Source organism: Medicago sativa, chromosome 3 (genome assembly GCF_051527215.1).
Source record: "Medicago sativa cultivar Bolivia chromosome 3, Bolivia_mono, whole genome shotgun sequence".
Taxonomy (NCBI): domain Eukaryota; kingdom Viridiplantae; phylum Streptophyta; class Magnoliopsida; order Fabales; family Fabaceae; genus Medicago; species Medicago sativa.
The window spans coordinates 68,057,209-68,068,081 of NC_140751.1; the positions used below are offsets into that span (position 1 = coordinate 68,057,209).

The 10,873-nt window shown below is 42.0% G+C and overlaps 1 pseudogene; it reads right to left on the reverse strand.

Annotated features, from left to right (window-relative positions):
- Positions 1-2,552: 2,552 nt before the first annotated feature.
- LOC146939476 (uncharacterized) lies at positions 2,553-3,988 on the reverse strand (annotated as a pseudogene).
- Positions 3,989-10,873: the final 6,885 nt, after the last annotated feature.

Consider the following 10,873-nt stretch of genomic DNA (forward strand, 5'->3'; position numbering starts at 1 on the left):
CTTCCTGGGTGGCTTGCGAACCGCCAAGGACATGGGGGCCAAAAAGGTGAAAATCTTTACCGACTCGCAACTAGTGGCTTCCCAAATCACAGGAGAGTTCCAAGTAAAAGAAGACCACCTCCAAAAGTACGTCCAGTTATTACTAGAGAAAATGAAAGAATTCGACGCCGTAGAAGTAACCCACGTTCCCCGCAAACAGAATACTCGGGCAGACATTCTTTCAAAACTCGCAAGTACGCGAACTGCGAGCGGAAACAAAACAGTAATACAAGAGGTCCTCGGCGAGCCAAGCATCCACAACATCAAAACTCTGCATCAGGAGATCAACTCTATCATCGGGATGGAAGACTGGAGAAGACTCATATCTCGATACATAGAGAATGGTGAACTCCTTACCAATCCACATGAAAGAACGAGGTTGAAACGAAGGGCTTGCTCATTCACATTGGTGGAAGGAACCTTGTACAAAAGAGGCTTCACCATTCCACTAATCAAGTGCCTAGGACCTAACGGGACCCAAGAAGTCCTCGCCGACATCCACGACGGCATTTGCGGACAACACCTTGGCGTAAAAGATCTCGCAAAAAAGGTCCTACGAGCAGGTTACTACTGGCCTACTATGTTGAAAGACGCCCAAGACTACGTAAACCTCTGCGATAAATGCCAGCGATATGGGGACATGCACCTAGCACCCCCGGCTGAGCTAACATCCTTGGTCTCCCCTTGGCCTTTCGCATGGTGGGGCATGGACCTTCTGGGACCATTTCCCAAGGCCTCCGGGCAACTGAAATATCTGGTCGTTGCATTCGACTACTCAACCAAATGGATCGAAGCAGAACCATTAGCCAAAATCACAGCAAAAAACGTACTCCGTTTCTTCAAAAGGAACATCTTGGAAAGATTCGTAGTACCAGCATTAGTGATATCCGACAATGGTACACAGTTCACGGACCAAAGGTTCCATGACTACCTAAGGAATATCGGCATCAAACAAAGCTTCACCTCCGTCGAACACCCTCAAGCCAACGACCTCGCCGAGGCCGCAAACAGGGTAGTTCTACGAGGAATACGAAGGAGGCTGGGCGCGGCCAAAACACAATGGGCGGAGGAATTACACGCAGTCCTCTGGGCCTATAGAACCACTCCCCATTCTACAACTGGCGAGTCACCCTTTCGACTCACGTATGGGACAGAAGCAGTCTTGCCCATTGAGTTAACCGAGCTCACATGGCGCACTGACTACAACACTGACTTCCACGGCAACACGGCGAACCTATGTGAAGAGCTCGAATTTGTCGACGAAGTCAGGATCGGGGCGACCTTGCGAGAAGCAGCACTAAAACAAAAAATAGCCGCTCAACACAGCAAGAAGGTCATAAGAAGGGAATTTGAAGTGGGCGATCTCGTCCTCCGGCGAAACCAGAAGGATTCCGAAGAAGGGAAGCTCGCCGCCAACTGGGACGGCCACTTCAGGATCTGGTTGAAGACCGGGACAGGAGCCTACGGACTCGAAGACCTCCATCGAAACGCAATTCCAAGGACTTGGAATGCAGAAAAACTCAAAAAAGTACTACACTTAGATGGCAAAACAACGCCAACTCACTCTAATGTACGTACTTAGTTCGATACAACGAACTCATCACTCCCCTACGAGCAAATAAACGGAAGAGGAAAGTCGTGCCACTCCGAATCCAAAAAGAAATAGGATAAAAGGATTTTACATAACAAATTCTCTTACTCCTCAGTATGTACGCGTACCGCTGCGACATCACTGCTTGGCATGTTAGGTAGAACCCCTGCTCGCGATGGGTGTTTCACGCCTTAGTGGAGGGAACTTAGAAAAAATTCTCTCGTTCATCCGCTGTTACACGTCCATAACTTTGGACACACATTCAGATAAACAATCTCTTGGATGTGCAAATACCTCTAACTAATACTCCGCATAAACAGTTAGAAAACTTCCGGCCTGAGCTCTTCCTCGCAAAAACTACGCAAAGGTAAAAACTTTCCAAAGCAAAGTAAACTATTACCTGGAAGGCAAAAGGCACATCTTTGATTTCATCAAATCAAAGCCACAAAACGCTAGGCGGGCATGCAAGATTCTCCAGTCATTAAGTCACTTCGTCGAAATAATGACTGCGGGGGGTAGCCCATTCTGCCACACTCAACTTAAAGAGCTTCGCAAGTAGACAAGTTCGTAAGGTGAAACAGCTAAGAGCGCACAAATTATTGCAATCTGTCAAAAACATAAGGCAGATAGATAGTTCGCCCTCGACAGCAGCTAAGAGCATACGAATTATCGCAGTTTATCAAACATACAAGATAGAAAGATAATTCGCTCTCAAACAATACTTCAAACAGTATCAAAAAGCCTCACACAACGAGCATGCAAAACTCAAAACGTTGTACTTCAAAGTAAATCATACACTTCAGAAACAAGTATAATCGAGAATAGAACAATCATATTATAAGGTGCTAAAACCACTAAGGGCGCACAATGTCATTACAAGTTGGTTGTTAAACAAGAGATTAATTACAAGGCCTCATCAGGCCTAGGCTTCATCAGTATGCCCTTCTTCTTCCTCAGGATCAGGAGGCGGAACGATCACCCCGTCTTTCACCTCGCTAAGAGGATGAATTCCTTCGACATTCAGCTCAATGCCAGGGTTCGTCACCTTCAACTGGGCCACCGCCCGATCAAAGCCAAGCTGGAGGGCCTCCACCAAGCTTCCTTCCAACTCACCAATCCTGTCCACAACGCCGGCGCGCCACAGGACAGCAAGGTCTTCTGTCTCATCCTCTCCAGGGAGGTCCGCCTTCTTCAAAGCCTCCTCCAAAGAACGCCTTCTCCTCCGCCAGCTTCTAAGAGGAGTCGGTCGCTTGCTCAAGAGCATCCTGAACTTCAGACAACTGCTCCTTCAAAGAAGCAAGCTGACGGTCACGCTCCTCAGCGATGGACCTCTTGCTCCTTTAATCCTCCTCAAGAGCGGCAACCTTAGCGGTCGTAGCGTCCCTCTCCCGCACCAGAGCATCGACCCGAACCTCACTATCCAGAGAAGCATTGTTCAGGGCAGAAGCAACCTCCAAAGCCTTCATAGTGGCAATAACCCCATCAGTTATTGCCTTACTCCGGCCAGCTGGACCCAGATCCTGGATAATCCTTAACTCTGAATCATCCAAGAAATGGGTCGACTGAGGGCCACACAGCTCCGGTTCGGACCATACCCTCAGCAACTGGAGGAAGTCTCCCTTCTCAGAACGGACGGGAACGGCCTTGATCGGCGTGATTGGATCCTCAGAAGGCGCTCTCACCCTCTGCCTCTTTGCGGGGTCTAGGGCCAGCTCCTCAGATGGCTCCTCCCTGTCCAAATCCACCACAGGACCAGGGGTTAAGCTAAAGATCCAGAAATCAGATGCTCCAGGGACTGGACGTTTTTGCGCTTTTTCTTGGTCGATATCTTTTTGCTCGCCGCATTTACAAAGGCTCCTAAATCCTTCTCCGTTTTCTCTGCAAACACAAAGACAAAGGAAATTGCGTCAGTTAGGAGAAGCAAACAAGAAGGCAACAAAGGGGACAAGAGCAAAAAGAAAATGATAAACTACCAAGACAGGTGTCAGAATCGTCAGAGGTCAACAACTCGTAAGTATTGATGAAGCGGGGCTCTGTTACTGGAGTCCCGTCCGCATTCATCAAAGGGTCCCCCCGTCGGTCAGTCTTAACCCTTTGGGGAAGAGACTCAATGAAAGCCCAGAGTTGTTGACGAAGGCCTTTCTCCTCGTCATTCAGAGTGGCGACGGTTCGGCCGAAGTCCTTCGGTTCGTAAGCAAAATGGTCTTGAGACCAGCACAGGTGGAAGAAAGGACGACGCTCCTGCTCGCCTTCCTTAGCAACTTCCATGAGATTTTCCAGAGCAGCCGTACTCTTAGGCCGAACCAGAAAGAAGCGCTCTTTGAAACTCCGGATCTTCCCGGCAAAGGCCTCAAACATTTTCTGGGTCTGACGAAAAGAAACTCAGTCCATACCCCGCTGTACGGTGAAGAAGGAGAAAAAGACATTCTTGGAGGCAGGGATGCGAGGGTAATCGCACAACAGCTCAAAAGCCCTCATGAAGGCGTAAGAATTTGGATGAATCTGAGTAGGTGATAACTTGGTCCAGCGAAGCACCTCCCGCTGGAAGTTAGAGAAAGGGAGCCGAAAACCCATGTCCTTGAAAACCACTTCATACATGGGAAAAACATAATTTTCATACTCCGAACACACCCGGTTGGACGTGCTCGGCAGAATCAGCTCCCAATCTCTACCTTCACCGATGATGTCAAAAGGTGCTTCGTTCACACCATCGACGGCAAACACCGATTTAGTTTCTAAGGGCTCCTCTCCGGGCCTCATAACGACGGACGCAGCAACTCCCTTGTCAGCCATGACAGATCTGGAAAAAGCAAGGGAAAAAGTGAATCTAACAGTCAGATCCACCCTTCCTTCACCTATCAGGTCGGTCATGGCAAGGAAGGGATCAAATCGCTACCATCAAAAAGCTAAGAGGTCTAGAAACTCAACTCACGTATCGAGGGGATCTACCCCCAGCGAACAGACCTAATGCTTATGGAAGAAACCCAAGCCTGTCGCCAATGTTTTTCTAAACATTAAACAGAAAACAGACAGCATATCTACAAAACTCTTTGATGCACGGTGGAAATCGCCTAAACCAACGGCGGAAACCACCGAGTCAAACTACTCCTGCCCTAGAAGCATGCATTCCTACAGTTTCTAAAGAAGAACAGAAACTAAAATACAGAAGTAAAAGAGATGAGTCAACAGAACTCTACTTGTGAAAAAGAAGAGAAGGAAGTTACGATTGGAATGCGAAAACCCGGAAAAACTTTGCTTTTGAAAACTGGGAGAAATCTCTAAGTCTCGGAGAAATTCGAAAATGCAGTGACTCTCCAAAACAACAGTGGAACTATTTATACTCATTTCACAAACCACTCAAAAGTCACAAAGTCTATCTGGTGCATCCCTTCACTCGCTACTCTTCCTCTAAAGCGCTGCTTCGACGGTCCAGACTCAATCATACCTCTTCATCCAAGGGCTATGATCCCTCACTACGCTTCTCCAAACGTCAGGATCCAATCAACGGTGATGATGACACCTCGGAAATACAACCCGAGAACACGCTGGAAACTATAGGCACTCAAGTGCTACCAACAGCTTTCACACGTGTCACTCAGAAACCAAAGGTCATGTCCCCTCAACTTCCTCCTCGAGACATTGGCATTAATTACAGAGTGACATCCGACCAAACTTCCTGACGAGGGAATCTTTCCGTCCGGTCTCACCGCCAGACATACATATGCCGGACTCCGCCACATTGATAGGCGAATTTACATCGTTAGAGGGATAACAAACGCTTCGAGACAGGCGAGCCTAGCCGGCCCAAATTCTCAGCATTCTTAGTCCACCTTGCAAACGATCCTCCAAGTCAAGGCTTACATGAGTCCGCTAACGAGATCCATCTCTTCCCCTAGCACGGGGATACATACCAACTGAATTCCCCTTGAGGTCGGCCTCCGACGAACAAAACGCCCGCACTTAAGTCATCACTCTTCATCAAGAGCAACGACTTGGGGGGCTACTGTTCTGGACCTGCCAAAAGGATTTTTGGCCCATCCGCTCAGGCCCAATACCATTCCAAGCCCAAACTCCACGTTTGGCATTATTGCTCACGGCTTACCCCCTCTCCTGAAGGGGGGGTGCACAAAGCAAAGAGACCGGTTCAAACGAACCCCAACGTCTCTCTTGCACGTTGTGCACGTTCCCGCAATAAACTCTCCGACGGTTACACTTCCCACAATTTTGTAACCGCCGGAGCCAGGTGTGCCTCTCCAACGTCTCTGCAGCTCTCCACCTCTATAAATAGGGGACTCACTGCAGTCCCCAAGGTAGGATTCTTTTCTTCCACTAAACCCTCACTCTCTGATCTCTACTGACTTGAGCGTCGGAGCGCCTGCAGGTAAACACCCCCCATCCGCTCCAAAAAGCATTCTGACGTATTCCACCACCGTCACCAGCACCGCATTCAAAGCACCGGCAGTCTCCTTCTGATCAGGTACGATCATGAATTAACCAATAATAAAAATTGAGTTTTGAAATTCTTCTGAAATTCTCTATGTAGTCCTTCAGGAATGCATCAATATTGAATTCTTCAGAAATTCGTTGACAATAAAAATTAGTTTAAAAGTTCTTTAAGACCTATAAAGAGATATAATCAATTCTTTAAGGATCTAAAACTGAAATTTACTTTTGAATTCTTCAGGAATTCACATAGAATAATATCAAGTTCTTTTGGAACTACATAATAGATCTATTTAATTTTATCTTATGAGATCAATTCTTATGAAATACTTTATGAATACATATGGAATATATAAACATATTGTTTTATCTTGGTTTTCGGGTGTCAAACATTGATTACGTTTGAACCTTTTTAACCGGTGATATCTTATTTTTTCTTGGGAAGGGAAAAAGTAAGCAAAACCCTTGAGAATCGAGGTCCGGGAGTTGTTTTCGCTACGGGAAGGTGTTAGGCACCCATAACGACTATAGTATCCTATAGGAACCGTCTTTAATTTCTACGCACGCGCTCTATTTTTAAATGCTATTTGAAAGTGATATTTACACCTAAGAGTTTACTAAGTCAAGAATTGGAGGGAGAAGAATGTTTTTGGATTTTTATTTTAGTTGAATTGAAGGAATTTTGATTCCTTGCCTACGTACCCGTTTAAGGGATCAAATCCACCGTAGTTCTCTTCCAAAAAATGTTTTTGTTTTCGTTGGTTGATTTTAAGTTCGAAAATTGGAATTTTGAAGAATGAGAGAGAGGCCTCAAGGGCATAAGATTGTGAAATTGCGAGGTGGAATTAGTCATTTTGCAAAATATGGTCTAAGTATTATTATTATTCTTTAAGGGTTTTTGTTTAAGAAAAGAAAAGGGAAAATTCAATGGGATTTTGATCCCAAGGTTTATTAAGAAAAATATTTGAGTGAAGTTCGTTCAAGTTTTTTGGAAAATTGATTTTTTTAAGTATAAATCCTAGGCATTCATCTAAACATACAATCCTAATCATACATCTAAACATGCATATTCTAGCCATATACCTAAAGTGATGTGTGTGCATGTGTCGGTGCTTGTGTCGGTGTACATCATTAGAGTCCATTGTCCTTATTACATCATTGGCCTAGATACATTCTATGGTCTTGCAAGAAAAGTAAATGACATGAAAGTAAAGTACAAAGAAAAATCCTAAGTGTTACATTCTAAGTATTAATATGGGAATTAAAGTGCAAGAAATGAAACTATAATGGAAGAATGGAGTATGCTTGTGGAGATGCATGAAACATGAAACAAAATGGTTAGTGGCATAAGGAATAATAAGGATTGAAATAGATGCAAGTAAAATAGCATAGGAAAGTAATGAAACTTGACAAAAAATAACAAAATCTTAGCACACAAAACTGGTAAAATGTGCCTAAACTTTGTCATAAAATTCACACAAACATAAGGCCTATAATTTTCATGCCATGACAATCTTCAAAGAGTTTTATTTCAGCTATGACATGAAAATTATAAGACAATATTAAACCAAGAATTATGACACATTTTAAGCACATTTCACACTTTATTTCCACAAACAATTATTTACATGGCTTGTAGAACAAGTAACTATCCTCAACACATTAACATTCAGTAGAAACACATTAAATGCAGATATAAGCTCATCACAAATCCACATGTGCCAAGAATTAGAATCAAGATCATGCAAAAATCTCACAAAAAAAAATAGCAAAAAGTAACACAAAATCACAAGAAAATTCCACATATATTTTTATCAATTTTTTGACATGCCAAAATATCATAAGAAACAAATTTCAAGCATCAAAAATAATTGCAAGAGAGTTCACAAATTTTTGGAGGTTTTTAACAAGATTTTTCAAGAAATAGAAGGGAATTGAATTAACAAAAGAACAAATTATTTCCTCATTTTTTTGACCAACACTTGACGTATAAATACATCAAGATTCATCAAAAAAATATCAAGAAAATAATTTGCACATTTTTAGAGATTTTTTGAAAGTTTTTAATGAGACAGGGGTGTAAATAGTCAAGAAACAGTATGCAAAATAGCAAGAAATAAGCAAAAACGACAAAACTGCAGGAAAAGAATGTCCAGGCCCAAGGGAAATGGATCCTGGATCATCCAAATGCATCAGGAGCGTTGGATTGATCCAGCTCCATTAAACCCTAAATCTAATGGTTAAAAGCAAGATGGAGCAAGGTAAACATCACACACGCGCGCGTACAGAATTGCATGGGGTATAAAAGCAAAACAAGTGAGAAAGCCCCCATAAACACATTACGTTTCTCTCTCTAACAAAGGTTAGAGAGAGAAGCTCTGCACATCAATCCCTTCTTCTCCGACGAGGCTTTGAGTGCCGGCGGCGGTTTCCGGTGACGGTTCCCGGCGCCGGCGAACTCCGTTATACTCCGATCTTCAAGATTTTTACACCGCTAGATTCCTCTTTTCATGCTCTTTCCAAATTCGAAATTCATTTTTACAAAAACAGCTTAAATCGGAGTAGATCGGATCTCAAAACTTCACGGTATTTTTCTTTTTCACCTTCACCAATTCGAAACCTTACAATCTAAGAAGAGAGGAAAGTCTTACATACCGTGTTTTGAACGGGGAATCTTGAGAACGAAACCAGAAAGCTTCAGAACGAGATCCTTTCACCGGTACTCTTGTCTGCTTCTTCGGATTCGAACGGTAACACTTCCGAAATCGAATTCCTCTTCTTCCTCTTCTTTGAACCACTTCGTTGGTTTGGATGTGAACGCCTTGAATCCTGTTGCTGAGTGGATTTCAGTGCGAAATCACGCTGATTGTGATGTTCTGCGATGAGATTGCAGTGATTTGATACGAAATTGTGTTGATTTAAGATGAATTCTTGGAAGAGATTGTGTGAATATTCATGAAGCTTTACGTGATGTTCATATTGTTCTTGAACTTTTTTACCTTTTGATACGTTTTTCCTTGGAGAGAGAAAGAAAATTCTGTTTCTGAAATGTGGTTGTGATGTGGCAATGAATCAATGGATCTGAATAGTGTATGTGATGACTGGGTTATTTATAGCTGACACATGTGACTGCTGGACCAATAAGACACTGCCATGTGGCGTAACTAACTCTTGGACAAATGAGAAACTGACACGTGTACTGGACTAATGACTTGGACAATATGGACTAAAATGCAATTTTTAGGAATTTTAGGACTTAAAATGAAAATAAAAATAAAATGAATTAAAATTGGTAACCGGAAAATAACGTAAAGTGAAACGATTAAAATTGACAAAACGGACTAAAACGAACCAATGGCTTAAATGAGGTACTTTAAAGTAACCTCTCTCTGCCGAAATTTCGTGTGAAATGACCAAAATGCCCCTGGGGCTAAAACGACTAAAAATGACTCAGATGCAAATTTTAAAATGGTTTTTTGACAAGGGATTAAAGCAAGAGCTTATACAAGCAAAACTAAAAGACTCAGAGACAATTTTAAGAGATTAAACAGAGCTTTAACACTTGAAAAGACTAAAATGCCCCTAGGGGCTAAACTGACTCAAAATGACTTCAAATGCAATTTTAAAATGGACTTTGCCATAGAATTGAAATGAAGACTTATTCAAATTATTTGAAAGGGCTCAAACAAATTTTTAAAAGACTGAAAGAACTTTTGACATAGGAAATGACTAAAATGCCCTTTTATGTGAATTTTACAAGTAATGTTGAAATAAAATACAAAGAAAGATGTAATTGATCAGAGACATATCAAAAGACTTGAAATGCAAGAAAAGAGGAATTGAGTTAGTATTTTTAGGTCCAAAATTAGGGTATAACACATATGTATTAACATAATACAATTTACATAATAATGATTTAATGTATCTATAAGAAGAATAACATATCTCATTTGGTAAGCTAGTGATGATAAAGTGTTATCAAACTCTGTAAATGAAAACAAAAATAAAAATAAAGAGAAGTAGAAAGATAGAGAAAGAGAGAGGAGTGAGGGTTCTATTATTTTCTTGTGATATACCATTACCTTAAATACAATATAACTTAGGGATAAGCTTCCCTAAAAAAAAATTTAAGGGATAAAATACAAATGTGTTGTTGGAACAAAATGTGTTTAACAATGAACCTTAGAGAGTTTTGATGATAGCAAGGTATTAAAAATTGTCAATTGGACTAGCTAATATTTGTTCAAGTGTACAGGACCATAGTTGAATATTTACATCATATAAAGGTTCTGAAGAACAAATGAGAGCTTAGAAATCAACAAAAAGGAAGCTTAAAACGTCTGAAGAAAAGTGCTCCTGAAGTCAAAAGTGCTCCTGAAGACAAAGTGCTCCTGAAGATGATGACGTCATCAGAAGCTGAAGTTCATCAGAAGCAAGTTACTCAAAAGCAACCTCATCAGAAGCTATTTTCACCAGAAGCTGAAGATCAACTGAATTTTTAGAATTCAAGGATTCAAGAGTTGTTTCATGGATTGAAACTCGTCTAAAGATGGCAGAAAACTAGTGAAACTTTGCAACGGTCATTTCAAAAGTATTTGAAGGCATTTGCTTGCAAAAAGGGACAAGAGCATTGACATTGTACTATGTACGAACTGTACAACCACCTTCTCCACTACTCTGTTTTGTGTCTCTGCTACAAGACAAGATAACAACTCTGAATATACAACCAAGCCTGCAAAAATGTTCCCTCTCAAGTGGAATGGATTTCAAATTGGTTCTTCATAGGACAATAACTAAATC